The sequence below is a fragment of the Vicugna pacos genome, unplaced genomic scaffold (genome assembly GCF_048564905.1).
Source record: "Vicugna pacos unplaced genomic scaffold, VicPac4 scaffold_499, whole genome shotgun sequence".
NCBI lineage: Eukaryota > Metazoa > Chordata > Mammalia > Artiodactyla > Camelidae > Vicugna > Vicugna pacos.
The window spans coordinates 3,214-13,633 of NW_027329176.1; the positions used below are offsets into that span (position 1 = coordinate 3,214).

Sequence of the window (10,420 nt, forward strand, 5' to 3'; positions counted from 1 at the left end):
GGGCTGAATGTAATCACAGGGGTCCTTAAATTGGAGGATATTTCCCAGCTGAGTTTAAAATCAGAGGGAGGTGTAGCGATGGAGCAATGTTCAGAAAGGCTGCTGACCATGAAAATGGAGGAAGTTGAGGGGCACAAGCTAAGGAAGGTGGGTGACCTCTGTAAACTGGAAAAAAAAAAAGGAAACATTCTCTTCTAGACCCTCTAGAAGGAAGGAACCCTGCTGGTATCTTGAATTTATCCCAATGAGAACTGTGTTGGATCTCTGACATCCACAGCCATAAGCTGATAAGTCTGTGCTGGTTTAAGCTATTAAGCTTAATGGAATTTGTTACAGTGGTAATAGGAAAATAACATAGTGAGCGGTAGTGTAAGGGATTAAAGGTCTAGGATGGGGTGTGGAGAGAATTCTGACATTTACACCTAAAAAACAACCAGGTGAAGTGGGAAGGTGTTTTAAGGAAGTCCTACCTGGCAGGGCTGTCAAGCAGACTGGAGTGAGCGAATCCTTGGAGTTAGAGGAATCAATTAAACCTCTACAAGGAAAATAAGAAATAAAATGTAGCAGGGCTTCAGTGTTAGTAGATGTAGGAATGGAAATGGGCAGAGAGATATAAACATTATTTTGAAATTAGCTACAGGTTTGATGACTGCATGTTTGGGAGAGTTAGCCGATGTGTGGACTGAATGCATCCCCTCAAAATCCATATGTCGAAACCTCATCTCCCAGGTTGATGATATAAGGATGCGGGGCCTTTGGGAGGTGATTAGTAGGATAAAATGAGGTCATGAGAGTATTGCCCTCATGAATGGTATTAGTGTTCTTATACAGGGCCCCAAAGTGCTTGCTTCTCTCTCCTCTCTGGGCCATGAAGATAGTGGGAAGACAGCCATCTTCGAGCTGGCAATCCTCTCCCAGATACATTGACCTTGAAAGCCTCAGCCTCCAAACCATAAGGAATATGCTGGTTGTTTAAGCCACCCGACACACGGTAATTTGTTACAGAATCCCAGACTGACGAAGACAGTGGAGAATGCCACTGCGTTTGGCACTGATTGCCTGGAGAATGCTGAAACCCAGGGAAGTGGGCAGCACAGACGTTTACTCATTTAATCCTGCCAACACTGTAGGGGATAGAGTCTACATTTTCCTCGCTATTTAAAAGGTAAGGAAAAAGAGGCACAAATAATAACAATGACAATGACAACAACAACAACAACAGCAACAATAATTTGTCCAAGATTCACACAGAACTCCCTGGAGGGAGAGTGAGAATTAATACTTATGCAGGCTGGCCCCAGAGCCCCTGCTCATAACTACTAAGTCAGATCACCTTGCTTATTTAGATCAGTTTTTTTTCAACTGTGATATGAGTGTACTGTGTCCAGTAACTTATAATTTCAAAATACCTCACTGTAAGGGAAACATTAGTTGCAGGCATTACAACCCACAGAAAGCTAGACATACAAAAATAACTTGTTAGGGCAAGATAACCAATAATGTTTTTAAATATTATACCTGCTGACCCTTTGCAATAAAGTGTTTATTTATAATTCTGTCTGGCTACAGAATAACATCATAATCCTGCATGTGGCTGGTGGCTCCCGTGTTGGACAGCACGGGTCTAGAGAATTTAAATGACTTGCCCAGCCTTGCCCAGGAAGCTCGTGGTGGGATCAGAGCTATAGTCTGGGACTGTTCCTTCCTATCCAACAATTCCCTCATGGAAGTTTAGAAGCTTCTCCTTTGGTGCCCAGCTGTCTATCCGTACTTATGACATCTTGTCAGGTGCCACGGCCTGCTCCTGAACATCAGCCAGAACCCACTTCTGCTCTTTTTTGGCCAGGTAATACCTTCTAGCAACTTCCATTGCCTTCTTGGCATCAGTTTTTACATGGAAGGGTAGTGGCTAGAGAAGGAAATGTGTCCACATGACAGGTTTTTCATAAATATAGTAGGAGTGGTCAAGAGAAGAAAACCTCAGGAATACGAGTGGAAGCAGGTCATTTAATATACCAAATGCGTACTTTCAATGTATGTTTGTGTTTCCGAGTCCACGCTTGTTCTACTCGTGCATTATAGGCCAACACATCAGGAGACAAGGATTTGGGGCAAGAAATAGCGGCTTTAATTTGTAAAGCCAGCGGAGAAGATGGTAGACCAATGTCCTGGAGAACCATCATCCCAAGTCAGAATTCAGGCTCTTCTTATATTAAAAAGGGGAAGCGGGAATGCTTGGTTGTTGCAAACTTGGTGTATGAATTCTTTGTTGTTAGAATCCTTTGTTCTTGCAGCTCTTCACCTGGGTCAGATCCGTGTAAACCTCCAACAAGCAAATGTTATTTTCTATTCTGTATCTTGTTATCTTTATACGAATGGAAAAGTGATAATATCCTTCAAAGTCAGAGCCTTGAGAATAGGGTCTCCTGTATATTTCAGGATCTAGGCAACATTGTTTCACAAAAGGTGCAGAAACAGCAAGACTAAGCCTAGGAAACAGGGCACAGGTTTAAAGTCAAAGGAACAGATCTAATATGGAGTCAGATTTGTTCTTTCCTATTTCAGTAGTGCCATGGAGAAGGCACTGTGGGCAGCTTTCTGTAGGGTCCTGGAGGCTTTCTCTCTCAGCCTCTGTGCGCCTCTATTGAAAACCCGTCATCGCTATCTGGCCTGCTGGAAAACCAGTCCGCCTGTTTTGCCCTGAAGTTGTGTTCTGTTTATAACTCATCTCTACTCCTTGGAAAACAACTCAATAAAAACTCAGTTGGTTTCCCACCAGCCCTGAGCAGGGGTGAGGGATAGCATGTTATTATTTTATTAAAAAAATATATAAAAGAGTTTTAAAACAGCACTGGGCACATAGGAGAGAGACAATCAATGCTTCCTGGCTTAAATCGAAAATGATGACTCAGTGAGTCTATGGCTGCTGTATTTGCTGAGCTAGTTACTCCTTTGCTCCATTACACATTTATTTTAACTGAAAAAGAAATATATGCATATGGTTAAAAAAATTCAAACAGAGCAAAAAATACTCAAGTGAAAGAAGTTTTCCCTCATCCTCTGTTCTTACATGCCTCCCTGGAGATGCCAATGTTTACAATCCTTTGTGTGCTTTTCCAGATATGCTATGCAAGTTCCCACCAATGTATGTAAATTCCTTTAAAGTTTTACTTATTTTTAACTTTAAGGGATTTAAATCCTCAAGTGGCTTCTGCCACAGTAATAGAAAAGAAGAAATCTGACTCCATATTAGATCTGTTCCTTTGACTTTAACCCTGTGCTCTGTCTCCTAGGCTTCTTCTTGCTTGTAAAACAATGTTGCCTAGAGCCTAAAATATACAGGAGAGCCTATTCTGAAGGCTCTGACCTTTAAGGGTATTTAACACTTTTCCAATCATATAAAGATAACACGTTGCAGAATAGAAAATAACGTTTGTTTTGTTGGAGGTTTACAGGGATCTGACCCAGGGAGATAGCTGCAAGAACAAAGGATTCTAACAAGAAGGAATTCCTACACCAAGAAGTTTGCAAAAACCAAGCACATAGGAAAGCAGCCTGAATTCTGACTTGGGGAGATGGTTTTCCAGGACATTAGTTTGCCATCTAGGTCTACAGAAACTTGCTATTCCATGCCCCAACACTTGGTCTCCCAACTTACTGGCCTGTCCTGCACTGAGGAGAATGAATTTGGACTCAATAACACTTCTACCTACCTAGCAAGTTGGACACTGGGACTGAGGGCAGCTCTCCCACACACAGGGGCCTACGGTGAGCCCTTGATTATTCCCCGAGGTTGGGGTGTGGTTTACCCAGGAGGGATGGGGACTCTACACCAACACTCAGGCAGTCTGCTCCTTCTGGGGCTCTGACATTTTACCTCCCGCTCCCTGCCAGCCCAACATTTGGGACAGTGGAGCTAAGGCAGAGATCGTGCCTGCCTGTTTCCCAGCGTGTAAAAGGGGAATATGTACTCTTCCCAAGGTAGTTCTGAGAAACAACACCTGCGGGTGCTTGGTTCCCTGAGCAACAGTAAACCTAGCTCCTTGTGGGGGCAACGGGTATGATACCCGTAGGGTTTCTGCAGAGACCTTAGCTGGAGGGCTGGGCCAGGGACGTAAAATATGAGCTGTGGGCAATGACGGGTAAGAGAAGGGTGTATAGGCAGGACTGCTGCCTCCTTCGGGGTGCCACAAGAGGTAAAACGCTTTCTCCCCATCTCTGTTACTCCCCTCCCAATTCCAGATAACTGCCTTCCCTCTGCTCCTCCTGTCCATGTGTCTCCCTCCACTTTTCCCCGCCTCCCCTCCTCCTCCCCTATTCTCCCTCCCTCGGTTCCCCTTCCCTCTCAGGACCCAGAGCGGATCGCTGGCCCTCCTGCGCATGCGCAGTTGCTGCCAGCTGGACCGCGGGTTGGAAGCTCCAGCTCCGAGCCGGGGATCGGCCCCAATGGCTTCTCAGCTCTGTCGCCCTGTAGGCCTTTGGCTACTGCCTGGGGCCGGGGCCTCTGGCTGTGGAAGTGCAAGGTGAGGGGATATCGGGAAAGGGGTGAGGCGGCTGCGGGAGGGCGGTCGGCGTGTCACAGCCCCCCAGGGCGCCAGTCAGCGTGTGTTCAGCTGGATTGCTCGGGCCAGACCCCTCTGCCCGCGCCACCTGCCCCGGCGCCCCGGCCACAGCTGTCCAGGGCCAGGTGTGCCCCTGCGCCTCTTGGCCCAGCCGGGCTCCCCTCAGTCCGCGGCTGGCGTCCGCTTCCCCTCTTCCGCCCGCGAGTCCTCCCCTCCCGGGCTTCCTCTCCTAGGCCGCCGACCCGTCCCCACCACTGGGCGGGCTGTGTCCCGGGCGGGCGGGGTCTGCACACCCGGACGGGGCGGGCGGCTTGGGCTGGGGCTGGGGCTGGCCTCCGAGCGGGGCTGCAGCCCGCACCCCCCCTTTCCCTCCCCCCTAGGGCTGCCCTCCTTTCCCTTTCACCCTCCCTCAGGACCAGCTCAGTGGCGTGTGTGCTGCTCCCCGGACTGAGAGCCTCTGGCTGTAGCGCCCAGCTTCACCTGGTGGAGTCGGGAAAAGGGAGCATCAGTGCTGAGCAAGCTTCTGTCTCCTCCCTCAGTGTTTCTGCCGCAGGTAAGTATCTTGAACACTTTCAGGTGTTATGATGGCGGTGCTTGTTGATGTCACGTGTTTTTATAGTGAGAGGGATTAACAGTGGTGAAAGCAGGGCTTGGTTCTGTTAAAAATGAGCTGAAGGCATGAAGCTGTGATATCCTCCTTCCTTCCCTCTCCAAGGGTGAAACGTGTGACAGTCAATTTTAAAAAGATAGTTACAGTCCCTAGCTAGCCCAGCCCAGCTAGTGTGTGTTAACAGGAACAGCATCACCAGAGGCCTTGGAGACCCAGGGATATTGCAGTCCTAAAGAACTCCTGGCACAGTTTGGTTTGTATTGGTTTTTTGTTTTTCTTAAATTGTGGGACAGACTAGTGGTATAAAAAGAAAAATATTTGTCAAGAAATATTTTTTCATATAACAGCGTTATTGTGATATAGTTCACACACCATGAAGTACATCCATTTAAATGGTAAAATTCAGCAGCTTTTAGCATATTCACAGTTGTGCAACCATTATTATTCCAGAACGTTTTTATCACTTCAGAAAGAGCAGTGGAAATTAATGACCTATCCACCCCTCCCCAGTGGTGGTTCTAAAGAAATTTCTTGGCTAATCTTGACCATAAATTCACTTGTTACATTCCAAGAAAAATCTGGTAGGAATTCTAATCAGAATTGCAATGAATCTGTCTATCAAAACAGGAAGAATTAACGTCTTTATGGCACAAACTTCTTCTACCCATGAATATATTTCGGACCCTATATTTTCCTCTGTCCAGAGCCTGGCCCATGGGAAGTCCTCACTACTTGTTGGGCTTGTGAATGATGAGATTCTATACATCGTTAGTTGCAGCTGTAGCCTTTCACAGAAGAGAAAAGAAAGCTCAGTGAAGCAAGTGACTCTCTGATGGTCAGAAAGAGTGACAGCCATTGCTGGAGTGATCCAGTGGACTTGGTGTTTACAACCAGAATTCTCCACCACCTACAGCTAAGGGGATTAGAGTGTTCTTTTATTTTTTCTTAATGGCGTTGCTTTTATTTTTACTTATTTTTTAAATTATTTTTTATTTAAGTGTAGTCAATTTACAATGTTAGTTTCAGGTGTACAGCAGAGATTCAGTTATAAACATATGCATATGTATATACATATGTTTTAGATTGTTTTTAGTATAACTCATTACAAGAAATTGAATATAGTTCCCTGTGTTATATAGCAGGTCCTTGTCATTTATTTTATATTTACTAATTTGTATCTGTTAATCCCTCCTTTCCTGCCTGCTAAATACAGTTTGCTTTCTATGTCCATGAGTCCATTTATAGGAGCACCATTTTTCCTAGTAATATATGCTCTTTGGCTGCTTTCAGTTTCAGTAATTCCATCTTATCTGTGGGCGCTTTTCTTCTGGTTGCCTTTATGTGGTTTGCACACGTGGTAATAGAGATCTTTATTTGGGAGAACTCCAGGTCTCGTGTAGTCCCTGGTACAGAATGCCCACTGAATTGATGATTGAACTGGGAAAAAAGCACAGTAAATGCTGGAATTTCCACTATGGTTGAGAATTCCAGGTTTCAATAACCTGTTTAGACAACCTTACTATTGGCTGCACCCATACTGGGTAATTTGGTGGAAATTCATGGTATGGTGGTGTAGAGACGGGACCTTATATTCTTCTTCTCTTTCTATTTTCTAACACTCATTTTCCTGGGCCTTCCAGATCCTCCCCCAGAAGTGCCCAGGGCTGGCTTAGTGCTGCACTGAGGCAATATTTGTTAATAACGCCCTTTCCTCTTCTCCTCTGAGCCTCCGTTTCTTTCTGTGCACAATGAGCGCTTAGACTAGATAAATACTTTTCAGTTTCTTTTAAAGCCATGTTTCCTTTGAGAAACAGAAAATGCAAATATCTCCTCTCAACCCAACCCTTTAGATTTTGGTATGTCCTCCAAGGAGTGACATAGCTCTTTGTGAAAAATTGATGTGATTTTGATTGCAGGTGACACAGAAAAGACTCTTCAGAGATTTATTGCAGGGAGAGGGCAGGAAAGAGGCAGTATGTGACACTTTCTAGTGTGAGCAACGGAGCAGGGACTTGGATTTAAATACGGTGTCTGACGTGGCCTCTCTCTAATCTTGTAGAATGTGATAAACTTCTCTACCTCAGTTTCTTGATGTGTCAAGTTGGGGTGATAATATTTTAAGGCTTCTGTGAAACATTATACAAATAAGACATTTGTGTCTCGGTAGAAACAAGATCTGCTAGGGATTCAGGGATTTGTTTAAAAAAAATTCTTGTCCATAGCACTCTGTCTGTGTGTATTTAGACGTTCCTGGAGGGTGAGGGTGAGTCTAAAGTCCATTGTGGGACAGGTGGCCCATATTTCTCCGTGTCCCAGTTTACCCCCTACTCCCCAGTCCTCTTCCTCAGTCCAGGATGAAGTTCCCTAGTAGATTTACACAGAGGTCTTGTGGAAATGGCTTTTCATTTTATTGTTTCACCAAGAAGGGCTGCCATCATGATCTCTGTGGTCAGGTTTTGAAGGGCTGCCATCATGATATCTGGTAAGAATTCTATGCAATTTGGAGTTCCAATTTAATGAAAAGAAAAAAATTACAAATAGAAAATTAGAACAAGGGTGGTGACAGGGGCTCTTTTAAGTGGACACCATTAGCTTTGTTAGCTTCAGGTGCTGTGGCCTGTTGCCACGAGGACCCATCCTCTTGCTCTGAAGTTGGAGGGACTAGTGGGCTCAGTGGGAATGTTAACTGAGTGTATCTCATGGGCTGGGCATTGTCCTATTTGTACTGTGTGTTCCTTATTTGAGACAGTGAGCTCACCTAACCTCGATAACCTCTTTAAAATATTAGACTTTTAATTTTGAGATGTAATGTAGATTCCCATGTGGTAGTAAGAGATTATATGGAGAGGGCCTATGGGCCCTTTGCCCAGTTTTCTTAATGGTTCCATCTTGCAGTGTTGGGGTACAATTCATTACTGACTCACTAACAATTTGAGGTTTGTGTTATTGCCCTTATTTCTATTCACGATTAAACTGGGGCTTCGTGAAGCACGCAGGCCTGTCCAGGTCACCCACATTGTTAATGCAGAGTCGGGTGAACGTGGACTTGGGATTTCCAGGCAGTACCATTATGATGGTTTGTGGCAGGGAGCAGCATTCACTTTGCTTGTTTATTCATTCATTCAACAAACATTTATTGAGTAAACTCTGTGGGTCAGATGCTTTCATAGAGTTATCTGATTCTTCAGCAGTACTGAGAATCAGGTAATGTTTATATTTTTTAATCTGAGAAAATTAGCTCTGAGAGGTTATAACCCCCCCAAAGGAAGTATAACTCATAAAAGAGGGATAGAACATGTGTACAGTCACCTCCTTTTATGCAGGTGGTACCCTATGCATTTTACATTTTCAAACATCCGTAATCCAGATATATTCTTGTAAGGCAAGGCTTTTTTTTTAATTGAAGTATAGTCAAGTTTACAATGTTGTGTCAATTGCAAGGTGTTTTTTGACTTTTGAATTAAAAAATACTTTTTCAGGAGGGAAATTAGGTGTATTTATTTGTTTGATTTTTTAAAATGAGGTACTGGGGTTTGAACCCAGGACCTCGTACATGCTAAGCATGTACTCCACCAATGAACAGTACCCTCTACCCCAAGGCAAGTTTTCTTATCCATTATTATGAAGCTTAGGAGTTCAAATAAATTGAATAGGAATCCAGATCTTTTGATCCTACTGTGGTCCTTCTCTTTATATTCTGCTGAAGGGGGTTGGGGAAGCATTTCCTTTGTTCATTTCTTTATTCAGCATTTTTGAGCAGTGACTTTGCATCAGGGCCTTGCTAGGTGCTTGGAAATAGAAAATAAGAAATGACCTTTCTCTGCAGAGGCAGGAAGCCTAGACCAAAAGCTGGGTAATGTGATCCGAGCTACAGTAGCCATATGCAGACTCTGAGGACAAACTGTACCCTTGGATTTGCTTTGGCTTCCCTTGTCTTCTGGCTGGTACACACCAGGTCACCGCAACCCAGATGGGCCCGTAGCACACAGCAGAGAATGTACCTCGATCTCCTCTCCCCTCTCGGCAGGGCCTGCAACATGAGCATCCCTGACTACGTGCAGTGTGCTGAGGACCACCAGACTCGTCCCGTTGTGGTCCAATCCATAGAGATCATCTCAGAGGAGAATTTCTTTTGCATCTATCAGCTACTCACCTCGGTTAGCCATATCAGCCCTTGTGGCTCCCAGTGGACACTCTGTATCCACTACAGGCACCGCTATGTGCCCGAGAATCGGTGGAGCGTCTTCCAGAAACACCCCAAGGTCGTGGGCCTTGTCACCATTACCGAATGTCTCTCTGCCAAGGCCTTCGAGAAGCTCCACATGCAGAGGAGCTGTATGGTGCATCGCTTAATGACTCTCAGCTTTTTGTCTTTGTGCAGCATGGGGAGGTAGCCGAGCAGACACGCACCGACGTTGCCTTCAATCTAAGAGTACTGCAGGGTGGTGGAGAAGAGGATCGAGGACTTCACTGAGTCACTCTTCATCTTGCTCAAGTCCAAGTGGCTGGATGGTGGCCCCAAGAATTCTGGGGATAAGATCCCCCTCCCCTGCATCCCGTTTGAGAAGGAGGACTTCATGGGACTGGACACAGACAGCAGGTAAGTTTACCTGGAAGCCAGTCCACCTTGGCTGTGTGCTGGATTGCTTCCCTACATCCAGAAAGGGATCAGCAAGGAAGAAGTCAATCTTGTAGCCAAGGGGGGAGGGAGGTGCAGCCCGCCGGTTTCCAGACATTTCAAAGTGAATCCGCCTTTATTTCAGAGAGATCCTTTTAGGGTTAGTGTGGACACTTACTCCCGCTTTACAGCCAGGAACATGGTGGGACCCCTGGAGTTGCTGTCCAATAAAGTAGCCAAAGCCACATGCTAGGAGCACTGGGGAGGAGGCTGGACTCAGCTGAGATGTACTGTAGGTCAAATGCACATCAGACGCTGAGGCTTGTCTAGTAAAAGTACATAAACTATCTCTCTACTTCCTATATTGATTACATGTCAAAATAATAGTATTTTACATACAGTAGATTAAGTAAGATCTGTTCTTAAAATCACATTCTAGTATTTGTTTTTTGTTTGTTGGTTTGTTTCTTTGTTTCAAATTTTAAACGTGGCAACTGGGAAACTTTCTTTACATGGCTCTCATTTCATTTCTGTTGCGCAGCCTGTCCTGGTACATGCTCATCCCTTTGCTTATAGATGAGATGCTGAGCCCCGAGAGGCAGAACGAGGCGCTGGTTGAGCTGCGGCTGG

At 45.1% G+C, this 10,420-nt stretch overlaps 1 long non-coding RNA gene across 2 annotated transcripts; it reads left to right on the forward strand.

Annotated features, from left to right (window-relative positions):
- Positions 1-1,007: 1,007 nt before the first annotated feature.
- LOC140695596 (uncharacterized) lies at positions 1,008-9,817 on the forward strand. Of its 2 annotated transcripts, XR_012071247.1 has the most exons (4): positions 1,008-1,165; positions 4,350-4,523; positions 4,976-5,115; positions 9,554-9,817. It is a non-coding gene; the product is annotated as an uncharacterized lncRNA (long non-coding RNA). The 2 variants fall into 2 exon arrangements; XR_012071246.1 differs by lacking the exon at positions 1,008-1,165 and having other exon boundaries at positions 4,271-4,523.
- Positions 9,818-10,420: the final 603 nt, after the last annotated feature.